Genomic DNA, 6,000 nt, shown 5'->3' on the forward strand with positions numbered 1-6,000 from the left:
TTGGAAATTTGCCATTTTAATAATGATGTTTCTTGCAGTGGGTCTATTTGGGTTCCTCTTGCTTGGGACTCTCTGTGATTCCTGGATTTGGGTGACTTTTTCTCTCCTCAGATTAGGGAAATTTTCCATCATTACTTTTTCAAACAGGTTTTCTATCCCTTGCTCTTCTTCTTCTCCTTCTGGTATTCCTATTATACGGATATTGTTACGTTTTATGTTGTTCTGCATTTCCCTTATTGCCTCTTCATTCTTTCTGAGTCTCTTTTCCTTTTCTTGCTCTTTCTGGGTGTTTTTTTCTACTTTGTCCTCCAGCTCACTGATCCGATCTTCTGCTTCATCAAGTCTGCTTTTCATTCCTTCTACTGTGTTCTTCAATTCAGAAATTGTATTCTTCATTTCCTCTTGGCTCTTGTTGATAGTTTCTATTTCCTTTTTCATGTTGATATAGTTTGCAGTGAGTTCATTGTAGTTTCCCTGTAGTTTCTGTAGTTCTCTTTGAGCTCAGAGAGCTCAGTGAGCTTCCTGATAACCATCGCTTTGAACTCAGTATCTGATAGTTGACTTGCCTCTTTTTCAGTTAGCATTCTTTCTGAGAATTCCTCCTTTCCTTTCATTTGGGAATTGTTTCTTTGTCTTCCCATTGTTTGTGAGACTCTTCTTGTTGGCCTCTGCTTCTTAAATTGCTCTATTCTGACTCCCTGGGTTTATGGTATGAACTTCTATGGTAGAATGACAATGGGATTCAGTGGTGCTGTCTCCTTAATTTCCTGTGCTCACTTGTCTTGAGCTGACGTTTAGGGGTTTAACAGGGTCTAACTCTAGTCTTTTCAGCACTCCAGGTTTTGTTGTCTCACCTGTGTGAAAAAGAGAAAGGGGGGAAGAAAGAAAAGAAAAAAAAAGAAGGGAAGGAGGGAAAAAGGAAATAGAAAAGCAGGAAAGGAAGGAAGGAGGGAAGAAGGAATAAAAGGAAGGAAGGAGGGAAGAAGGAATAAAGAAAGATCGGAGGCACGATAAGAAGGAATTTTAATAAAAATTAAAACATAGAAATAGATAAAAGAAGGCAGGAAGAAGACATAAAAAAGGTAAAGGATGGGAGGAAGAAGGAATGAAAAAAAAAAAAGAAAGGAAGAAGGAAGTTAGGGGGAAAGGAGGAAAGGAAAAGAAATCATCTTCTGCTGGCTTTAAACCGGTCAGGGTATTTCTGCTGGTTGTCCTGTCAGTGCAACGGGAGGGGGTGATTGGAAGGATTGGTTTCACTTTTCTCCCTTCCTGGGCCACACTCTTCGCTGTTGTTCAGCCTGCAGTCTCCCCTAACCCTGCAGCTCCCCTCTGCTGGGTGTTCTGCCTTTGTCCTAGAGAGCTAGTAGGCCCTGCAGGGCTCTGTGTGCAGGTGTTAGGTAGGCGTTGCAGGTGTGGTCCCTGGCAGGCAATCAGGCTGTTGATCAGCCAATCCAGCAGTTTTGTGCTTGGGACAAGTGCAAGAGGCTTTGTGCTTGGAACGCGGGCAGCCAGCCGGCTTTGTGCCTGGGAAGCGTGCAGCCCTCCGATCCAGCAGCTTTGTGCTTGGGAGGCCGATCCAGCTGCCCTGGGCTTGAGTCTCTCTGGCGGGCGGGGCCACCCTGGGACTGAATCACGGGGCACTGGGGTCCGAGGTTTTGGGCCTGTGGGTGGAGCAGCTAGCCTCTGCTCCAGATGCTCTCCCACCTGAGGTTTCAGGTGTGGGCGCCCCTCCGGCGTTTCATGTGTGGGCCCCCTGTTCGCTAATCTGCGTGCACGCAACCGGGCCTCAGGTGAGCGCTGGGCCTCAGGTGAGCGCTGGGGCTCCGGGGCTGCTTATCCCGCACTCGCAGTCCAGGGGCGGAGGGGGGAGGGGCGCCAGGGGCCGTGGCTGCTGCCGAGAATTCTCTAACTAGCCCCTGAGTTCCTCTATTTTCTTTTTCTTTTTGAGAAATTCCTCCTATTCAAGCCCCCCTGGTCCAAACAAGTACCTGGCTGCTCAAAGCTCAGCCTGGCCCTCTCCCAAGACTCCTGCAGCAGCCCCTGCGCCTGGGCTGGTGATTCTGCCGCCCTTGTACCGCACGGGTCTTGGTCCCGGGGACCTTATTGTCCTTAAGCACTCTTCTTACCGTCAGATCTTTCAATGTCCTCTATCTTTGGTCTCTGATCTTCATATATGCTGGAATACTGTTGGCTGTTCGCTCTGCTCCTCAGATCAGCCAGGTATTTCCCTGGTGTTGAGGGGAAGTGGACTGTGCTCCCACCTATGATGCCGCCATCTTCCCGTCTCCTAAATGATTTTTTAAAATATAGTGAAAAAATAGGAACTGAGTTGGAGAAAAAGATCCACCCCAGCAACATCAAAAACAAATGAGCAAAGATTAGTATAGGTTGGATGGGAATAAGATGGAAAAAATAAAGAAAATCTTAAGAGATGTCTAGACGAAAGAAAAGTGATTTTGAGAGGGTAGAGTGAGAAGGAATACTATGAGTGAGGAATGAAAACCAGGCTAACACAGGGAAAAATTGAAATTTAAAACAAAAATACTGAAAGGGCAGGAGGAAGGGAAAAATTGAGTAGGAGATGCGAATGGTAAAATTTGAGATTTGAAAACACAAAAATAATGGAGATCTAGAAATAAAATTGAAGAAATGCAACAACAACCACTGTATCCAGAACCAACAAGCAAAGCTCGATCAAGGTGGAGAGAGAATATAGGTATTTAAGAACAGGAAAAAAATGTGAGATGACTAATGACAAGAAAAATGTTTTGGAGTGGGGAGAGATACTAAGATTTGAGAATAGAAACAAGTTGTAGCTAGAGATAAAATAAAATTTAAAACAAAAATAAGAAGAGGAAGGAAGGTAAAACGGAATAAGAGAAGGGAGGAGCAAAGTATGAGGTTTGAAATAAACTATAATATAAATGCTAGTGACCTAATAGGCACAAACTTGTAGGAAAAAAAAATGAATGTTTAACAAACTATGCAAGACAAAAAGTAATGCAAATCGTGAAGAAAACTGTGGTGGAATTCTTCTCAGTAGAATCCAGTGTTTCCCACTGTCTTCTCTTTCTGGATCTGCCCCTGGTAATGTCAGATGGTGTCCCAGTCTGGCCTTAGGCAGCCTGTTTGAGGCTGCAAGTGATCCACAGTCTGTGGCTGTCTCCTTCAAATTTGGCTGGACCCCACTGTTCTGCCCTGGGTTTCCATCAGCCCTGGGTCCAGGATTGGTTCTTTTAATGACCTGAGAGGACTACCAGTACCTTGTACACCTGCCTCCACACGGGGCCTCTGGTGAGATCAGGTGGGTGGGAATCCTGGGTCACCCATGAGGGGCAATAGTCAGTCTTCAGAGAGGATGATGGGAGTATTTCCCTCTCCTCTTGCCACATGTCTTGGTTTGTCCCAGATTCTTTCCAATAATGTATGGCTTTTGTTGAATTTGCTGACCATTTCCTGTAAGGGGCCAATTTGTGTAAAAGAGGCAGCTGTTTCCTGCATGGTGCAGGCAGCAGCTCTGTCTGGATGCTGAATGTGGTTGAGGCCCTAAACCCTCTTTGTTGCACTTGTCTCTATTCTCTCTACTCTACTGGGATTAGTGGATCAGGACTCAAGGATCAGTGTAGCTTGTAGTGTCTGCTTAAGGGCCCTTTCAGAGCTTTTTCTTATTTTCCCTGTGGGAATATGCCCAGCAGGATGTTCCTGAAACTGGCCTCACTGATCTGCAGAGCCTATAATCCTGCAGGTGGGGTTGGGCTCTCCTGTCTGTGAGGGAAGCTGGCTGGCTACAGCAAATCTCAAGCATTCAGTTTTGGCCTTCCAGTCCCCAGTCTGCTGCTCTCTTGCGTGAGGATCAGACCCAGATTCTCCACTCTGAACAGCCCTCTTCTCATCCGTGGGACCCACGACCCTTTAATGTGACTCTATTCCTCTGAGTAATCTGTTTGCAGAGCTGCTACACCCACATGCACGTGAATGGGAGTGCAGGGTCCCTGCCAAGTTTTGGGTCTCGCTGCTGCTCCCCTTTAAAAGAGCTTCTGTATGCCCCACACAGTGCAGCACCAAGCCCTGGGTGCTTGTTCTCCTCATGCTCCCTCTCCGCAGAAACCACAGAGTTTCTCACAATTAGGGCTGGCCACCTCCTGTCAGAACCTCCAACAGTTTTAGATAACGTTTCTCTCTGGATCTTTCCTGGATGGCGTTGGGAAGAGCCCTTCAACTATACTATAACACAGGGTGATGATGCGGTGCTGTCCCTGCTCCTTCCAGAGATTTTCAGAATTGGGAGGACCTGCTCCCATTGTGCTGTTTCTGGAGTCTGCACCTCGCCAGCTGTCTCTCTCTGTCACTGGTGTTCACAGCTCCTGCCCCAATCCATAGTCACCCTTGCTCTGCACTGCCAAAAGGGGTAGTTTGGGCCACAGTGGCAGCAGTTACTCCTCTTGGATAGCCAGGGCCACCTACTCCTGTGTACCCTGCAGGCAGGTAGGCTCTCACCCACCCATTCCCATGCACTCCACGCACTCTCGTCTGCACATGTGCTCCCTCACTTACACTCTCACTCACTCTCTGCTGGATTTTTGAGTTGAACACTCCGTGGTTAGGCTGCAAGATCAGTCTGGGTCTGGGAGCAAGTGGGTGGAGTTCCCAGCTACTTGCAGCCATCTTAGATCTCCTCTCCCCTTCGTATTTCAAGAAAATTCCCTTGAGGATAGAATTATAGAGTAGCAATTTTCTTTTATAGTATTTTAGAGATGTGTTTACACTATATCTTGGCATCCATGAAGTGTGTTGTGTTGAAAGGTATGTTGTTAGTCTTATTTTTGCTTCTGTGAAGACATTTTGCCTTTTTCACCCTCCAGCTGCTTTTAGGTTTTTCCCTTTATCCTTGGTTCATGCCTAGGACTATGGATTATGGACTATGCATCCTTGGATTATGACATGCCTAGGTACAAACATCAAATTAATCACTTTAAAGCATAAACTTCAGTGGCATTTAGTATATACTCACAATGTTGTGCAACCACCACTTCCTATTTCAAAATATGTTCATCACTCATAAATAAAACTCTATACCCATTAATCACTCACTGCTTATTGTTCCCTCCTCCTAGACCCTGACAACCACCAATTTTACTTCTGTCTCTATGGCTTTATTTCTTCCAGATATTTCACATGAGTATAAACAAACAATATATGACCATTTGTGTCAGGCTTCTTTTAATTAGCATAATGTTTTGAGGTACAACCACACTGTAGCATGTATGCCTACATCCAGCATCTGGATCACCAGAAAGTGTTCTTCTACTAACTGTTTTTCTTCTCATTTATAGCTTCCATTTTCCTGCATTTTTATGTCTCATACTTTTTTGTATGCTGAATATTGTGCATAATGTGACCACAGATCAAGATGCCAATATATTTCTTTCCTCCCAGAGAGGTAATGGTCTTCCCATTGCCAAGAAAATGAGTGAGGAGCTTCTGGCCAAGATGGAGGTGTAGGTAGATACATTTTGCTTCCTCACACAACCAAAAGAAGGACAACAAATTTAAAAACAAAAAATAAACAGAACAGCCAGAACATTAATCTATATGGAAGTCTAACAACCAAGGTGTTAAAGGAGGAACTCTCATCCAGACCAGTGGGAGAGGTGGAGGTGGGCAGCCAAGGTGGAGAGGACTCATGGCAAGGCAGCAACTAGAGGACCTGGGAAGGCAAGGTGGAAGCTGGCAGAATGGACAGTTCCACATTTGCGTACAGATAAATGGGGAGGAACAACAGGGGAGCAAGACAGACTGCATAACCCAGGGTTCCAGTGGGGGGAAATAAAGACTCAAAACCTCTGACAGAAAACCTGCAGCGGTTGAGGCAGCAGGGGAAACTCCCAGCATCACAGGAGAGTTCATTGGAGAGACCCACAGGGTCCTAGGGCATACACAAAACCACCCACCTGGGAATCAACACTAGAAGAGCCAGATTTGCTTGTGGGTAGCAGAGGA

The sequence above is a fragment of the Desmodus rotundus genome, chromosome X (genome assembly GCF_022682495.2).
Source record: "Desmodus rotundus isolate HL8 chromosome X, HLdesRot8A.1, whole genome shotgun sequence".
Classification (NCBI taxonomy): domain Eukaryota; kingdom Metazoa; phylum Chordata; class Mammalia; order Chiroptera; family Phyllostomidae; genus Desmodus; species Desmodus rotundus.